The sequence below is a fragment of the Chelonoidis abingdonii genome, chromosome 8 (assembly GCF_003597395.2).
Source record: "Chelonoidis abingdonii isolate Lonesome George chromosome 8, CheloAbing_2.0, whole genome shotgun sequence".
Taxonomy (NCBI): Eukaryota; Metazoa; Chordata; order Testudines; family Testudinidae; genus Chelonoidis; species Chelonoidis abingdonii.
The window spans coordinates 28,640,402-28,656,834 of record NC_133776.1 but is presented as its reverse complement, the minus strand read 5'-3'; the positions used below and the strand labels follow the sequence as shown (position 1 = coordinate 28,656,834).

At 43.7% G+C, this 16,433-nt stretch overlaps 1 long non-coding RNA gene across 5 annotated transcripts in view; it reads right to left on the bottom strand.

Moving 5' to 3' along the window:
* Window positions 1-16,433, bottom strand: part of LOC116839935 (uncharacterized) — a 157,469-nt gene that overhangs the window by 67,840 nt on the left and 73,196 nt on the right. For all 5 annotated transcript variants that reach the window (XR_012656363.1, XR_012656366.1, XR_012656367.1 and 2 more), the window contains one exon: window positions 2,918-3,079. This is a non-coding gene — a long non-coding RNA (uncharacterized LOC116839935). The remainder of the gene's footprint in view (window positions 1-2,917; window positions 3,080-16,433) is intronic.

Sequence of the window (16,433 nt, the reverse complement as noted above, 5' to 3'; positions counted from 1 at the left end):
GTTAAGACCAGAGGGTCGGGTCTGGGGGGTCCCCGGGCAAGGTTTTGGGGGGACCAGAGTGTACCAGGCACTGGAATTCCTGGTTGGTGGCAGCACTACAGGTTCTAAGCTGGTAATCAAGCTTAGAGGAATTCATGCTGGTACCCCATCTCTTGGACGCTAAGGTTCAGAGTGGGGAATTGTACCATGACAGATGTGTTCAGCGTTTAGACTCTATGAAATGCTTGTAAATTGCTGCATGCATTAATCTCACTTGTAATGTCTGTATTCCATGGTACAAGGTAAAATGTAAGTTTGTTTTATAATTGTAAAAATGCCTGCTCTGAACTAGTGAACTGAGATGGGAAGAATGGCTCCCCCTGCCCATCCAGGAGGACTATGGGCCATCATAGCATAATAACTTTGTTAATTGCCCCATCCACCCATGGAGAAGTATGTGCATAAGGCCTCCTCCCATCGGTTGGAATGCTGGAAGGGAGAAATAAAAATAGCTACCATGAAGATTTTTCTGTTTTTTTGCTGTTTGGACTCTCACAAGGGCAAGAGCTAAGAAACAAAAAGCAGAGATCCCCAGGGTCAGCTTGGGTTAACCCCTAAAAAGACATTCAATGTTGACAGATTACTGACTCTGTCACCGACTGAATCACAGACTGGAACTCATTTATTATATGTGCTTGCTTGTTTTAACCTGTAAATAACCTTCAGTTCTTTTTCCTAGTGAATAAACCTCTAGATAGTTTATTATAGGGTTTGCTACAGGCTATGTTTTTGGTATCAGAACTAAGGTACAAAGTGATCTGGTGTAAGTGACTGGTGTCTTGGGACTGGAAGCAACCTGAATATTTTGAGATTTTTTTGGTGTAAGTGACCATTTATCAGATCTAAGTCCAGCTTGCCTAGCTGGCAAGATAGAGAGGATACCCCAAGGGAACAATCTGTGACTTTGTGGTAAGAATGTTACAGTGATGTAGGAGTTCACAATTTTTTGCGGGGGTTGGTGAAATCTAATTATAAAACATACCACCAGTTTCGGGTGTCTGCCTTGCTTTTGACAGTCTGCCCTGAGGCTGGCACTCTCAATGGTGAGCCACTCCAGACAGCGTGACACTGGTTATTCAAGTTATGGCCTGTGCCCATCTCAATGAGTCATTTTAAAAGAAACATTTTTAAAAAAATATATGCTTTTGCATGCAGACTTTCTTTAGGTGAAGGGACAGATCCACAGCAGGTGTAAACTGGCATAGCTGGAGGCATCCATTTGTTTTCGAGGTTTTCTCCAGTGAGACTCCAGCAATCCCAAGCACTAATGATAAAATGTGATGAACTCTAGTAATGGCCTTGAAACAACATCCTGACACTTCATTACCATTAACGTATTTCAGTATGTTACAGCCTACAGTTAGGGCCGTCCTTACCCATATGTAAAGTACGTAGCTGCGTACGGTACCAGGAAATTTGGTGCCCTGCGCAGCTGCATGTTGCTCCAGCCCCTGCTCCGGCTCTTCCCCAGGGTCCCCGCCCTGCTCCACTCCACCCTGCATGTTCCCCGTCCCTGCTCTGCCCCAGCCCTGCCCCCACTCCCCTGAGCTCTGCAGCATGGCTGGGTCTGCACTCACTGACGGCGGGTAGTGCAGACCCAGCCCCAGCCATGCCACCAGTGACTACTGATGAGTGGTTCCCCCTCCTCCCCAAGCCAGCCTCCCCCCATGGAGGCCTGGGGACAGCCCTCCCACTCTCCCCCATGGAGGTCTGAGGATCCCCCATCCCCACGGGGGGGATGCGTAGGGCCCCAGAATAGCTAGGGACAGCCCTGACTACAGTGATAGTGGCCCAGGCAACTGGGACATCCATGGGACAGAATGGAAAAGACGGAAGTGCTGGAAGGGAGATCGGCAGGGAGAGGGCAGAGGGAAGCCAGCCCTAATTCTTAACAATCCAGTAATGACTTTTCTGTCCTGACTTGCTTCCGTTTTCGGAAGAGGAACAAGACAAGAGTCTGTTCCTGCCCCTTCTGCCCCCTTTTCCTCCCCTTACTTTGCCTTCCCTTTCTCTTGTGGTCTTTCCTTATCCCCACTCCTCTACTCGCTTTGCTCCCTCATGGTTACTCCTGTCCTCCCACAGCTCACTAAAACAGGCACTCTCTGAAGTTGATTTTTACCACTGGAATTTGCAGTGTTCTTGTAGCCATATTGGTCCCAGGATATTAGAGAGACAAGATGGATGGGGTAATATCTTTTATTGCGCTGACTTCTGTTGGTGAGAGAGACAAACTTTGAGTTTACTCAGAGCTCTTCTTCAGGCCTGGGGCAGATACTCAGAGTGTCACAGCTAATACAAGGAAAATACATTGGAGACAGTAACCTGCTGCTTCTTGGTTCATCAGTTCCCTCTTGTGGTTTTCATGATCTACTGCATTTAAACTATTTAACTATTTGAAGCTAGCTACAGTTCCCTTTCCCCTTGCCCTCTGTATCTCCCACTCCCTCTATTTTCTGCCCTACCTTTTTTGATCCGTCTCCCTCTGTCCCTGTTCTTCTTTTCTTCCCTTTAGCTCTCTCTCAATAGCACATTCCCTACTTTCCAGCCCTCTCTGTGTCCTCTGTTCCACAACTTTGTTTTATTTCCTCTCTCACCTACTGACTTCATGTAGGAAGGCCTTTGTGCACCAGGTCCCAATCCGCTAATCCACCTAGAAGAAAAGGCTTTACATCCTCTCTCTAGTCTGGAGCAAACCATTTCTGTTATACACTGGTATAGCTTCTAACCCAACACTAGCTGTAGTGAGACAGACCCAAGGACAGGGAGCTCTTGGGATCCAGTCAGTGATGTTTGTGTCATCCCTTCCTGCATCAATTTTGCGTTGAGGGTCTAACGTTAGGAGTGTAATAGTCTGGGGGATAAGATCCAAAGCACATACCTTCCGGAAGATCCTTATGGCTGGCCACAGGGGAAATGGCTGGCTGGACTTCTCTTCCTATTCCAGCTTGGGATGGGATGTTCAGAACAGCTGTACTAAGATATTTAATGGCACACCAAATGGGAAGTGTTCAGATGTGTTTTCACCAGCACCAGATGCCTCCTGAAATGAAAACACACTGATGAATTTTTATTGTCTTTCCAGACCATGAAGTAGTAGTAATTAAATCTTTGTTTACCACATTAAGAGCTAATTGCTTGGAAGAACCCAGGTGGAATTATTCAAGACTACAAAAATCTGAGGCCAAGCACTTTCATTTTTCCAACTTTAATAAAATTCAAGAGATAAAAATCACTGCTGATATTGTGTGAGCCAACTTACGAAAGAATTTGCAGCACTGAGTTGTATGCCCGTAAAAACAAGGGTTTACAGTGGGGAATGCTATCTCAATCTGAACATCAGAAGAACTAACAAGGTGCTGTTAATTTACACACACACACACACACTGTGTGTGTGTACAGTAACACAGTATAGCCTCACTAATTCACCTTAAAGAGACAGAGACCCACAGTGCATTACTGAATTTATTTGAAATGGCAAGTAAATGCACAAATATTTTATCCACCTATCAAGCTATGGGGCAAGTTTATCACTAAATTACACTCCTTTAAGCCCCATTCAATCGATGGGGTTCTATGTACAGTATAACTGAGAGCAGAACTTTTTTCCTCTTTCTCTTTACCATCCTCTGCATCTCCTCACCCATCATCCCCAGGAGCTATCTTCCTACTAATGTATTTTAATAAACTCAGGAATGCAAGCAGTTTAGCTTTAATGACTATAGATAATGTTTCACAGTGGTATAGTAAATATACTTAAACATTTTTGTGAAAATAACAAAATCTTGCTAATGTGAGACCTCATTACAGCACAGTTTCTGCTATTAAATCTGCTAACAAGTGGGGAGAGAGTTGCCAGCTTTTGCACACAAGATGTGTTTGCATTCACGAGGTTCTGCTGTGCATGCAATGCACAGCTTAAAAATAAGGGGCACTTGAGTTGCTCTTGAAATATGAGAAGAAAACAGTGAATGGAAACTGACAGAATTTTTTTTTTAAAAGTATTTCAGTCAAGAAAGATCTGGGATATAAATCGCTCAGCTGTCTTCAGTTTCAGTGATCGCAGAGCTGTATTATGCAGCTAATTTTAGTTTCACACTAATGCTATTGTCAAATCTATTTCCTTTCTGTGAAGCAGGTGATGCCTGGGTTTAGATACAATTTGTAGATGATACTGCACAGCTGCTAGGGGTGGATGAGCTGGTTCTTATATTCTAACACCTGACATGAATATCAGCCCAAAGGTTTGGATTATTTCAATTAAAGACAAGGCTACAGCTCTGTGTACTCCACAGGAAGCTGGAGCTCCACTCTGCTGCAGCCGGTTGGAACTCCTGCTTCATTCATATTAAAAAATGGAGGAGTTCAGCAATGAAATATGAAGATAAGCAATACATTCTGTACAATTGCCCTTATGATTTTTTATATTAAGTTCAATGTATTTTATTCTGACCCCACATTTGCACAGACTTTTATGCTGACAATGCATAAGTGCACTGTAGAAGTTGACAGGAAGTTATGGCAGCTGAGTAAGGGACAATTGGGGCTTGCAGCCTTTACAAAACCATGAGAGGTGGTTTGGAATAGTGGGATAAATACACCAGCAGGATATCTCTGCTAAAAGTGAAACAGCAATCCTGACATTCAAATGTTCATCTCTAGGTTTCAGAGCTAACAGCCTCTGGAGCTGAATGGAGCAGCTCACATCTCTTCAACCTATTGTTTCAGACTGTTTGCAGACTCAGGAAAGTGTTACTACATCTGTTTATACTTGGCTCACATTTTCAAGGCTCTCCTTACCACCATAAGGGCAAGAAACATCATTTTTCTTAAAAATAAAAGCTTGAATTTTGGGGCACAGTTCTGTGACAAGGGATGGCGTTCATGGCCACAGAATACTTGGTTACAGAAACAAACTCCATAGTGCTCTTTGTCTAATTCTGGTATGGGTTTAGCTGCTAATTATTATTTTATTTTCTGTCATTTGTGTTAGGAGCACTTTTTATATTTGTATAAATCTAAATAACTGACTAAATACCTCAATCTCTGACTATTCTACATTTCCTGGCAGGCTCCTCTACCTTTGAAAATTCAGTGCAGTCTACAGTTGTCTCTCTTCTGAGTCTCAGGCATTCTGACTTTGAAATCTGGTGTTCACAGTATAGGGTAAGGATGTATCTAACTGGGGAAGCATCAGAGCCTATGAGATTTGACAGCATTGGATTTGCAGCAGAAAGGCAGATGAGGTGAGGACCAGATACTCAAAGGCAGTGGCAGCCTGAGAAGAAAGCTGTGAAGGTCTGATAGGGACTGTGGTGTGCTCAGAATTAGGTTTTTCCATAATCTTATAACACACTTTTCCTTTGTTTAAAATTACTGTGAAACTCTGAAATCCCTAATGGTCTGACTTGTTTATTTACGTTAGGGATAGTACTGTTAATATTCAACTACAAATTTTACAGTTTTATAAGGAAATTTTTAAACCTTCAGTAGTGGCCACCATTTGAATTTGTTCCTTCAAAGATAAAACTCCTGTCTTCATGCAGACATTTATAGGGACACTGTCAAGATTAAATCATTTGTTTAAAAATATTTTGCCTGTGTTTCTATTAATGCCTGAGAGTAATAACTAAAAGAATTTGGGAGACAAGGTGGATGAGGTATTATATTGTATTGGGCCAATTTTATTGGTGAGAGAGACAAGCTTTTGAGCTACTCAGTGTCACAGCTGTGACCCACCTTGTCTCTCTAATATACTAGGACCAACATGGTTAACACAACACTGCATAAAATAATTTTAACACTCTAAGGTCCCATTTCTACAAACACTTATTTCCAAGCTCAGTGCTACTCACTCTCGGTGGTTAGCAACAAGCCCGACAGTAACTGTTTGTGGGATTGAGCTTGTTCCATTTTACATGGTTCCATTTTACGTAGTTGTTCACTTTGTGCATGTCACCCAGTTCAGATAATGAAACTGGGCGATCATCTTCACTTTCTGTGTAAAGTCAGCTTTCTTTTCCAGTTCTCGTGCATTAATCCAGACGTAACATATTTGGGTTTCCAACACTATAAGAAAATGTTTAAATGATCAACAAAGCTAAACTCTGTTTTCACTGAAACTGACACCAATGTCTGTAGTCTCTGGAGATACAGAGATGGCACCAAATCAGAACCGATTATCTACATATGCCTGACTCCAAATTCGGACAGGCCAAACTGCTCCTTTGGCTTCGGAAAACCAAAATTAGACTGACAAGGTTTTGCACTTCAGAACAGAAACTACCACAGAAGTTCTGAGCTCTATGTAAAAACCCTTTATCTCTCTCCCTGTTTTCATTAAGTTACATGTCTAAACTAATTGACATTGTCCCTTTAAAAGTTTTCACTGATTGAAAAAACATTATATGCCTGATCCTGAACAACTGGCTTTGACTGGCGTGGGATTGGGCCAGTTGAAGCAATAGCTCTTGTTGCCAACCCAGTAATGTAGTCTATCTCAGTGCACACTTTGGACTAAATTCAGCCATGCCATGAAGAGGGTGTGCTTCAACTGAAGAAGTTTCTGGAGCTGCATCCTCTCATGCCACAGCTGAATCAGGCCCTTAAAGAGTAACCAACAGTTTCAAATATTCAGCCCATAAACTCTCTTCTGTGGACCTGGATGGGCTGTGGTTTTTATATATGCAGAATTTGTTTTTATGATCAGGCTTTACTTTGGATCACATGCTCTAAAATCTATAACATGATTCTGGTTTCATATTTATAGGTTTGGAGTGCAATCTGAAGTGCCTCATGCAGGGAACTGAACACCCACATTGGAGATGATGGGACACAGTCCTGCCCAGAAAGCACTCTGCTCCTCACAAGAGCTTCCCCTTAGTGTGACAAATATATGCAAAACATCAAGGGTTGCTTAAACATAAATGCAATTACACTAGACAAAGTTAGCTTAACCCCAAATCTTAGGCATACATGCTTACAATTTCAAGGCATAAAACTGTACTGCACTCAGTCCCAGTTTTTAATTCCTGACTAAGGACAAACAGGCCCCTCAGACACTGAACATCTGATGGATTTTTTTTTCCCTGTGGGTGTGAAGCCACATAACCACAATCCCCTTAGAAGTATTTTAGTAGTGAGGGTTCTAAGACAAAGGACTGGAGCCATGTAAATTCTATTAAAACTGTGACTGATGGCTATTTCCAAACAGTTGTACTGACACAGTCTTCGTATAGTCTGGTGCTCCTTTGTGAGTAAAGATTTGTGTTTTAAAACATCAATATTGTAAGACCAGTGGTTTTCAAAGTCAGTCTGCCGCTTGTTCAGGGAAAGCTGGCGAGCCAGGCTGGTTTGTTTACCTACCGCATCTGCAGGTTTGGCCGATTGCGGCTCCCACTGGCCACAGTTCACCACTCCAGGCCAATGGGGGCTGCAAGGAAGCGGCATGGGCCAAGGGATGTGCTGTCCGCCCTTCCCGCAGCCCCCATTGGCCTAGAGCAGCGAACCGCGGCCAGTGGGAGCTGTGATCGGGTGGACCTGCGGACGCGGCAGGTAAACAAACTGGCCCAGCCCACCAGGGGCTTTCCCTGAACAAGCGGTGAACCAACTTTGAGAACCACTGTTGTAGACTACGGCCCACTCCTAACAGGATCCTAACATAGTCTGTTAATATGTTAATAAAGGTGCTAGGTGTGGATGCAAACTGAGCTTCTGTTGTAACTGTTGAAAATGTCAAACCCACTTACAAGTATTAAGGATGAATTCTCCATTCTCTTCAACAATGTCTTTAATGGAGTTACATCAACCTAAAATAGGTGTAGCACTGTTACATGGGAAGATCAGCCCTCAGAGAGGACAGGGTTGGAATGAAGATACTGAAACACAAGTAGTTCCCTGCCTTGTGCGAGGATCTTAACACCCATACTGGAGTTGGTGGGAGATGAGAGCACAAAGTCCATTTGAGGAAGGCCTTAGCACCTCACAAGATCAGGCCCTTAGTGTAACAAATATTTGCAAAAAATAAAGGGCATGGAAACATAACTTTTAATGTCAATGGGCTGGATCCACAGCATAACTCTTTTGACTTCAATAATTGACTTAAATGGAACTGTGGTGATTTCCAGGAACTGAACTTTATTTATAGATAAATATCCTTTCCCATGAATATGCAGTTAGACAGCTAATAATTGCAGTATCCCTTTAAAGTTTAATCTCCATTTCTTCCTCCTCATTATGTACCCAGCCACCTTGGAAGATGCCACACACAGACTGGGATATGACAGCAATGATCATATAGGATTTCTCAAGAGAAAACAAAACTTTCTGAGCCTCGAAATGGCCCCAGGGTCTTACTGTGTCTGAGGAACAAATCCAAGATGGTGACAACATAAGAGTCCCCATAGCTTCTTCTGAAGGTTTTAAAACTTGGTTTTCTATAAGAAAAGCCTAACTGAGCATTGTTTGTGCTGGACTGAACTTCAAACAGAATTGGTGCTAGGAACTGACAGCAGACTGTGTATGACAGCCAGTGATATGTAGCATAGTCTTGTCAAGAGAACAGATAATTCCCAGTCCTTAAATATGCATTCTTTTTATGTTGGCAACGTATGGTTTTTCAGGGATCTTACCAGCTATCATGGACACAACACTTACAAAGCACGAGTGAGAAATGGCAACATGAATACATTTAGTTTCAAAACTTGTTAACTAACTAATAGGAGTGGGCAAAGACAGTAACACATATTGGGGTTTAAAGTGCAAAAATGTTCAAAAGGTGAAAGGAACTTTTCAGAAAACATATGTTACTTATTACCACTCAGATATAGGAGTTCCAACAACTGAGGGAGTAAATTAATTCCTGCTGAAGTTTATTTCTATTTTTCACATAGAATTTCAAGGTACCAAACAAAAACTTTTCTACAGACTCACTAAAATGGACTGGTTTGGTGGTTTAGTCCATCAACAATCACCCTTTTGGACACAGTCGGGAGTCGTGCCTTGATTCTCAAATGAATGTGAGCATTAAATGTAATATACGGTTGTTATTATGAATAATAACACAATTACTACTTATACAGCACCAAGCAGAAGGTGTGCATGGTGTTTTGCCAACATACTGGACAACAAAAGTCCTGCCCTGATGAGCTTCCAGTCTTGCTTGTCTATTAGAGCAATTAGTCTGGCAAGCTGGTGTACAAATCTAGCACACTAGCCTGCTGTAGACTGTTTGTGTGGACCCTGCTGTTTCAAAGAGGACTAGATAAAAGTACATTAAAAAACTGTGGATCCATGTTAGCAGTGTCCACACAGTAAGTCCGCAGACAGATAGTCACAGCAGGCTTGTGTGAGATGGATGCACACCCCAATTTACTGCAGACTAAATGTCTGTATAGATAAGCTTTATTTACAAGACCTTCATGTATGGAAAACCCAAATATTTCAAAAGGAGTTTTTGTCCAAGGTGGGCTTGCAGTATAGGACACAGAGTTTGATAAATAGACAGACATATAGTGTAACATGATGCACTTTACAAATAGTAACATTTTCCGTCTGTTAGACAATGGTATGTCATGTACTGTAGCACTTTACTTGCTAAATATATAGCACTTTGACAATGACCTGATTGTATTACCATATCATATTTTGGCCTTGTCTACATTACTGCCACAGCTGTGTGGGCAAGGATCATGTTAACATGGCTCTTGTCAGCAGGGTGCTAATATGGTTTGGCTAATCACTGTAGGCAGGGGTATGAATTTTCTTTTATCATTAAGATAAACAGGATTGCCGCTCCGTCTTCCTGCATACAGAACAGCTTGCTTTTACAGGATCTCTTTTGTAGCATGAGGCATCCTCTATTCAAATTGCTATGGCTAGGAATGTTCAGCCAATGGAGTGATCTCACTGGCTGAATATCCCTAAAAGCTTTCAAATAAGGCTTACAAAGGTTCATAAAAGTTTGCATCAGTGTCACTTTATTTACACATTCCTTAGATTCAGCCTGAAGCTCTTTTAGTTCTAGAACAACTAACCAAATATGCTAAAGAGCTGCATCTGTATAAACACTAAGCAGTGAAGTGTCAGATTTCCTTCTCTACTTCACAGTTGTTTGAAGCCAAAAGTTAATGGTATTAGTGGGATCAGATGTCTTGTGTGGTTGAGGAAGGCATGATTACATTAAATCTGTAACTTTGCCACATATTCTTTTAAATACATTTCTTCTCCCTTTTGTGTTTTCTCAGAACCTCTCTGAAATAAAATTAGAGCTGAATGAAATTTGGAATTGCCATTCTATGGGAAAATCTAATATTTCAACTTTTATTTTCATCCCAAAGTGGAACAAAAAGTTGAATTTTTTAAAAAAGTTGCAAAACAGAAATTCTGAAAAACTTACATTCCAAAATGATGAAATAATAGAAATGTAGAGCTGAAAGGGACCTCGAGAGTCCAGTGTTCCTGAGCCTTTTTGATACCAGGGACTAGCTTGCTGCCTTCCCTAAACTGTGTCAGGGAGATTTCAGGGACCACCACCGGTCCACCGACTGGGTGTTGAGAACCACTGATTAGTCCATTCATCTGCGCTAAGGCAGAACATAGTATACCTAGACCACCCTGACAGGTCTTTGTCTAACTTATTCTTAAAAATCTCCAGTGACAATGTGATAGATATGGCAATTTCCTGCAATATCTTTGGGAGATCTTACTATATTAAATGTCTGTATCACTGTGGGCCAGGGATTGTATGTAATTCCATGGGGTAGGGTCACCACAGCTCTGCCAGGAACTAGGAAGACTGTGGTGAGGGGGAGGGAGAGAAGGCAAATTCGCTCAGGTCGTAACACCTCCAGAGAGGTACTATCACTTGGAAAGACTCACATATACAGTCCAAACTGGATTCTCAAGAGGCCAATAGACAAACAAAGGACTTTTGGATAAAAAGCCTTAGTTAAAACACTCTGGGCTTTTTTTCTCATCCAGCAAAGGGAGAGGTCTTCTGTCCGAAGGGAGGCACTCTCCTCCACAATCCTTAAGAAAGTTTTGGAAGAACTGTCACCAACCAGAGCCCTTGTGGAGTTTACTACCTTGTGCATAGGTTCTTTTATTGTTGTTAATGTTTTCTCTCTAATGCTTTTATCTTAAGAATAAATGTGCTTGCTTAGAAACAGCTGAGTGGTAATTTAAACGTGGTCAGTTATGCTGTTGATTGCCTTCTCCTCAGAGGCTAAGTTGGCCTTCTGAGGCGGTCTGACTTGCGGGGGGAATTCATAGTGTAGACAGGGAACTGTGCAGCCTGGTAATACCCTTGTCAGGAGGGAGAGGGATATATGTCTCTGTTCAAGAGAGGTGGTGTCTGGGGAGCCAGAAGCCTGAGAGTGGGTGGCTTTGTTGGACCAAGAGGAGAATGCAGGTGCAAACTTCCCTTGAAAGCCTATTCGAGTACTTAACTATCTTTATAGTTAGAAACTTCTTCCTGATATCTAACCTAAATCTCTCTTTCTGCAGATTAAACCTATTACTTCTTGTTCTGCCTTCAAAGGACATGAAGAGCACTGTTTCATTTCAACATTTTTGATCAAAACAAAACATTTCAACATTCCCAAAACTGAAAAGCCTCACTTCAGTTTGTTGAAATACTTCAAAACACTTTGAGTCAGTTCTGCATTAAACTGCATTTTTCCATTATGGTGCATTGCCTCCTGGGACTTATAGTTTGGTAGCCCTATTTTCCTTTATGGGTCAGGCTCCCTAGAGAGGCAATATCTCCCATTATGTACCATGCAGCTTCTTCAGAGAGAAATCCATATTGTATTATGGGAGATGTAGTCTTCTAGGAGCCCAGCCATAAGGAAGAACAGGGACCCAAACTACAACTCTCATAAGGCAACGCATTGGTAGGGAAATACAGTTTCATGTTTTGTTGAACTCATTCAAAATAAAACATTTTGGGTTAGTTCTGCGAAATAAAACATTCTGATTCAGGTTAAACTGATCTAAACTGAAATATTTCATTCTGACTTCCTCCAATGCAAAATTGAACATTATCAGCAAAATGACATGAAATTAAAAGAAAAATATCCAATATTACTACTAGGTATAAATCTAGTCCCAGTTAGTAGTGTCCCATTATCATCACAATCACATAGTGTCAAAATGGCCTGTGTGAAGTGGTCAGTGGGTCACAGTTTTGGTCCCACACAGGTGGGATAGACACGAACACCCCAAGAACCCTTTTGCTGGCAGACAAGCAAAGTTCACAAAGAATGAATGGGCATGGGAAATATACCACTATGTCACTTCCAGCGTTCAGCAGAGAGCTTTACGGGGAGAGCAGTGTGAGGAAGCTTGCCTGGCTAATGTTTATGTTGTAACTGTTCTGTGGATGAACAAAGGACCTCAGACTTCCAGACTGTCATGCACCAACTTTCACGAGCAGCAAATTTAGTAACGGTGAACTGTGCCCCAGCTCTGAAGGCCAGCACAAGTCCTATGTGCTACTTATATCCAAACTTGCTCTTTTGAAGGGTTAAATGTGACTTAGAGGCTGCATGGCTTGTACTGACCATCTGCACAGGGATGAATTTTACCCTAAAATATTAAAATAGAACGAAGGCCAGATCATGGGCGGTGGGTGAATCACCGGCTCGGGAAGGCTAGCCCTGGCCCTACCCTTCTGCCTAAAGCCTTGTCCCTCCTTCCCCGTGCCCCCCAAGCCCAGAAACCACCCCCCTCCCCTGCAGCCAGGAGCCCCCCCGACCACAGAGCACCGAGTGGGTGGCGCACAGCCCCCTGCAGCCCTAGAGCACTGTGCAGCCAGGTGGCATGTGGCCTCTGCCCTGGAGCATGCGGTGTACGGTCCCTGCCCCAAAGCACCAGGCGGGTAGGCGGCACTCCCCACCAGCTCCAGAGCCCTGGGTAGCGCATGTCCCAGCTCCGCAGAGCACTGGGTGGGAGGGTGGCGTGCAGCCACCTGGAACACCAGGTTGGCAGGCTCCCCCCGCAGCCCTGGAGCACCAGATGGTGCATGGCCCAGCCCCCCAGCCTCGGAGCAGCAGACAGCACATGGCCCCCAACCCCAGATGGGTGGGGCGTGAACCCCCTCAGCCTTGGAGTATTGGGTGGCACGGCCCCAGTGCCGGCCTCCCTCCCGCCCCAGCACTAGGCAGCCCTGGCTACCACAAGTCCCAGCCACTCTAGCCCCAGCCCCAGCCCCAGCCCCAGCAGGTTTCCCTTCCTGAAAAAGGAGCAGCCTTCCTGGGCTGGGGCCAACTAGCAGCAAGAGGGGAGGGGGCCCCTGCACAGAGTGTGGGTGGGGCCATGCAGAGCTGTTTGGGCAGGCACAGCCTTCCCCTGTCTATCAGACATGCCCCCATGGGCCAGATCCTGCACCCACTGAAATCAGTATACATTTTGTCTTTGACATCACTAGGAGCAGGATTGGGCCCAAAATAAACATTTTTTTTTAAAATCTGTTTGAGATTCCAGATAATTTAAAAATAAATGTGTAGACTTAAGAATTACACCACATCATAAAGGGGAAATGGAACACATCTTCCAACATCTAAATCCAGGCCTTTTGGCTTCTCCTACAAAAACTGAAGACACCCCCGCCCCCCCAAAAGGACTCATCCACAGCCCACTGAAGTAATTGGGAGGCTTTCCATTGACTCTTGTTGGCACTGGTTCAAACCCTAAGGGTATGTCTAACTGCAGCTAAAAATCCACAGCTGCCCCGTGCAGGCTGACTCTGACTCGGGCTAAGGAGCTGTTTAATTGTGATGAAGACATGTGGGCTCGGGCTGCAGCTCGAGCTTTGGGACCCTTACACCCAGGGCCAGCTTTAGGCCAATTCGCCCAATTGGCCGGAATCAGGTCACGCGCCTAAGAGGGCCCCGCACCTTAGGTGCCTTTTTAATTATTTTTTTTACTCACCTGGTGGCAATCCGCTACAGGTCTTCGGCAGCATTTTGGCAGCGGGGATCCGCTCCCGGGGTCTTCAGGGGCATTTTGGCTTGGGGGGTCCTTCGGTGTCACGGAAGACCCAGAGCGGACCCCCCACTGCTGAAGTGCCGCCAAAGCCCTGGACCACCGCCGGGTATTCAAATCGGGCCCCGCAGTTCATAAAGCCGGCCCTGCTCCCACCTGGCAGAGTCCTAGAGCCCGGGCTGCAGCCTGAGCCCACCTGTCTAAGGCCTTGGCTACACTTGAGAGTTACAGCGCTGGTGGTGGCTTTATAGTGCTGTAACTCACTCCCTGTCCACACTGGCAAGGCACATACAGCGCTGTATCTCCGTGGCTACAGCGCTGCTTGTACTCCACCTCCACAAGAGGAATAAAGAGTATAGCGCTGCTGCTGCAACGCTAGGGCTCCAGTGTAAACAGAGAATAATCTTAGTACGCTGTGACTGATCTCCAGAAGCTTCCCATAATCCTTTTAAGTGAAGATTACTCTCTTTGTTTTGTTGTGATGCCTCTATTTGTTTTGTTGTGAACTCCAGGCTCCTGGAGCTGGTTATCAAAAAAAACAAACACAGCTACTGTTTGCTGTGAATGAGCAGAGGCAGGGGGGCTCCCTTTGGAACGCCCACAGCTAGTATTTGCTTGAAGAGAGGGGAAGGGAGGGGGTCTGAGGAGAGAAGCAGCGCGGCAGGCAGGAGGCGGGGGGGTCTGTTTTGGGGAGGCTGTTTATCTGGTCTGTGAGGGAAAAAAAACAGCTGCTGTTTGCTTTCAGTGAGTGAGAGAGCGGTGGGGGAGGAGGTTGGAACTTGCAAGGGAGGGAGCTGACACAGCGTCAGCTCCAAAAATCCACTTTCTCTCTCCCCTACGCTCCCAGTCACACTCCACTCCCCCCATTTTTAAAAGCACGTTGCAGCCACTTGAACGCTGGGATAGCTGCCCATAATGCACCGCTCCCAATGCCATTGCAGATGCTGCAAATGTGCCCACAACAGTGCACTGGTAGCTGTCAGTGTGGACAGTCTGCAGCACTTTCCCTACTCAGCTGCACGAAGCCAGGTTTAACTCCCAGCACTGTACAGCTGCAAGTGTAGCCATACCCTCAATCACAATTAAACAGCCTCTTAGCCTCAGCCCCATGAGCCCAAATCAGCTGCCATGGGCCAGCCATGGGTTTTTAACTGCAGTGTAGACATCCAATCTAATTGGAGACAGTCAGTTAAGGCACTTTGATCCCCCACCTCCTATTTCCAGCTTACAGAACTTTTTCCGTAAGTGCGGATTTGCGTAAGTCATGTTTGCATAACCTGGGGGGCGTCTGTATACATAAGCTTGATTTACAAGGCCTTCAAGTATGGAATGCCCAGACATTTCAATGGGAGTTCTGCCCAAGGAGGGCTCTCAGTATAGGACACTGAGTTTGATGGATAGCCATAATAGAAAATAGGGCTCCCAAACTGTAACTCCCATGAGGCAACGCACCATAATGGAAAAATACACTTTATTGCAGAACTGACTCAGAATGAAGCATTTTGAATGTGTATTAGGATATATATATCTCTTAACATAAAATAATGTAAGGGCCTGCTGCTCTGTGCTTTCTTAGGTGTTAGTGATGACGACAGAAACATAGAAATTCAAATTCAGATCTTGCTAGGTACATAAATGTGGAGGGAATTCTTTTTTATATATATTAATTTATCATTTAAAATCTATTTGTTACTGATTGTGGATTTTAAATACTATTTTTTAAAGTATTTCCGTTTATATTTAATTTTTACAAGGCAACAAACACTTACTTATGCAGAAGCCTGTGCAATGATGTCAGGCAGATTTATTCGTATTTTCAACTGATTGAATTTCTGACTAACCAACCTTTTCTAAGATGGCTTCACTTGGTCCTCTTAAAATGTTAAGTGATTTGGACAGTTCAGTAATACAACTCCCAGGCTGAGTCACTAATCACAAGACATGCCTTGTAGATGTTAACCGGAACCTGCAACAGGAGAAAAAAATTGGCCTTATGCCTTTTTTGTCAGTTTCTTTCTTTGTGATGGATAAAGAAAGCCAGAAAGATATTTAGTTTTTCAAAACAAAAAATTTCTGCTTCTTATACTACATTAGAAATTCTGGTCCTCTCTAAACTGGAAAACTCTGCTGACAGAGGAAGTTTTGAAATAGTGACATCACAAGACAGTGGAAGTAGAGCAACTGAACAGGTATTTTTAGTTAGCCTGTTTAAAATGTTTTGTTTTTGTTAGCACATATTCATTCCAATGACTAATTAGCATCTTGGATAAAGTAAACTTTTGTTAAAGATTCAACACCTATGCCCCCATCAATTTTGGGGTGAGAACTCACAATAAACATCCTTGAGACCTCTCAAAGATTCTCCAGCAAAATCAGGGTAGACTTAACATTCCTCATACTTCTAATAAGTT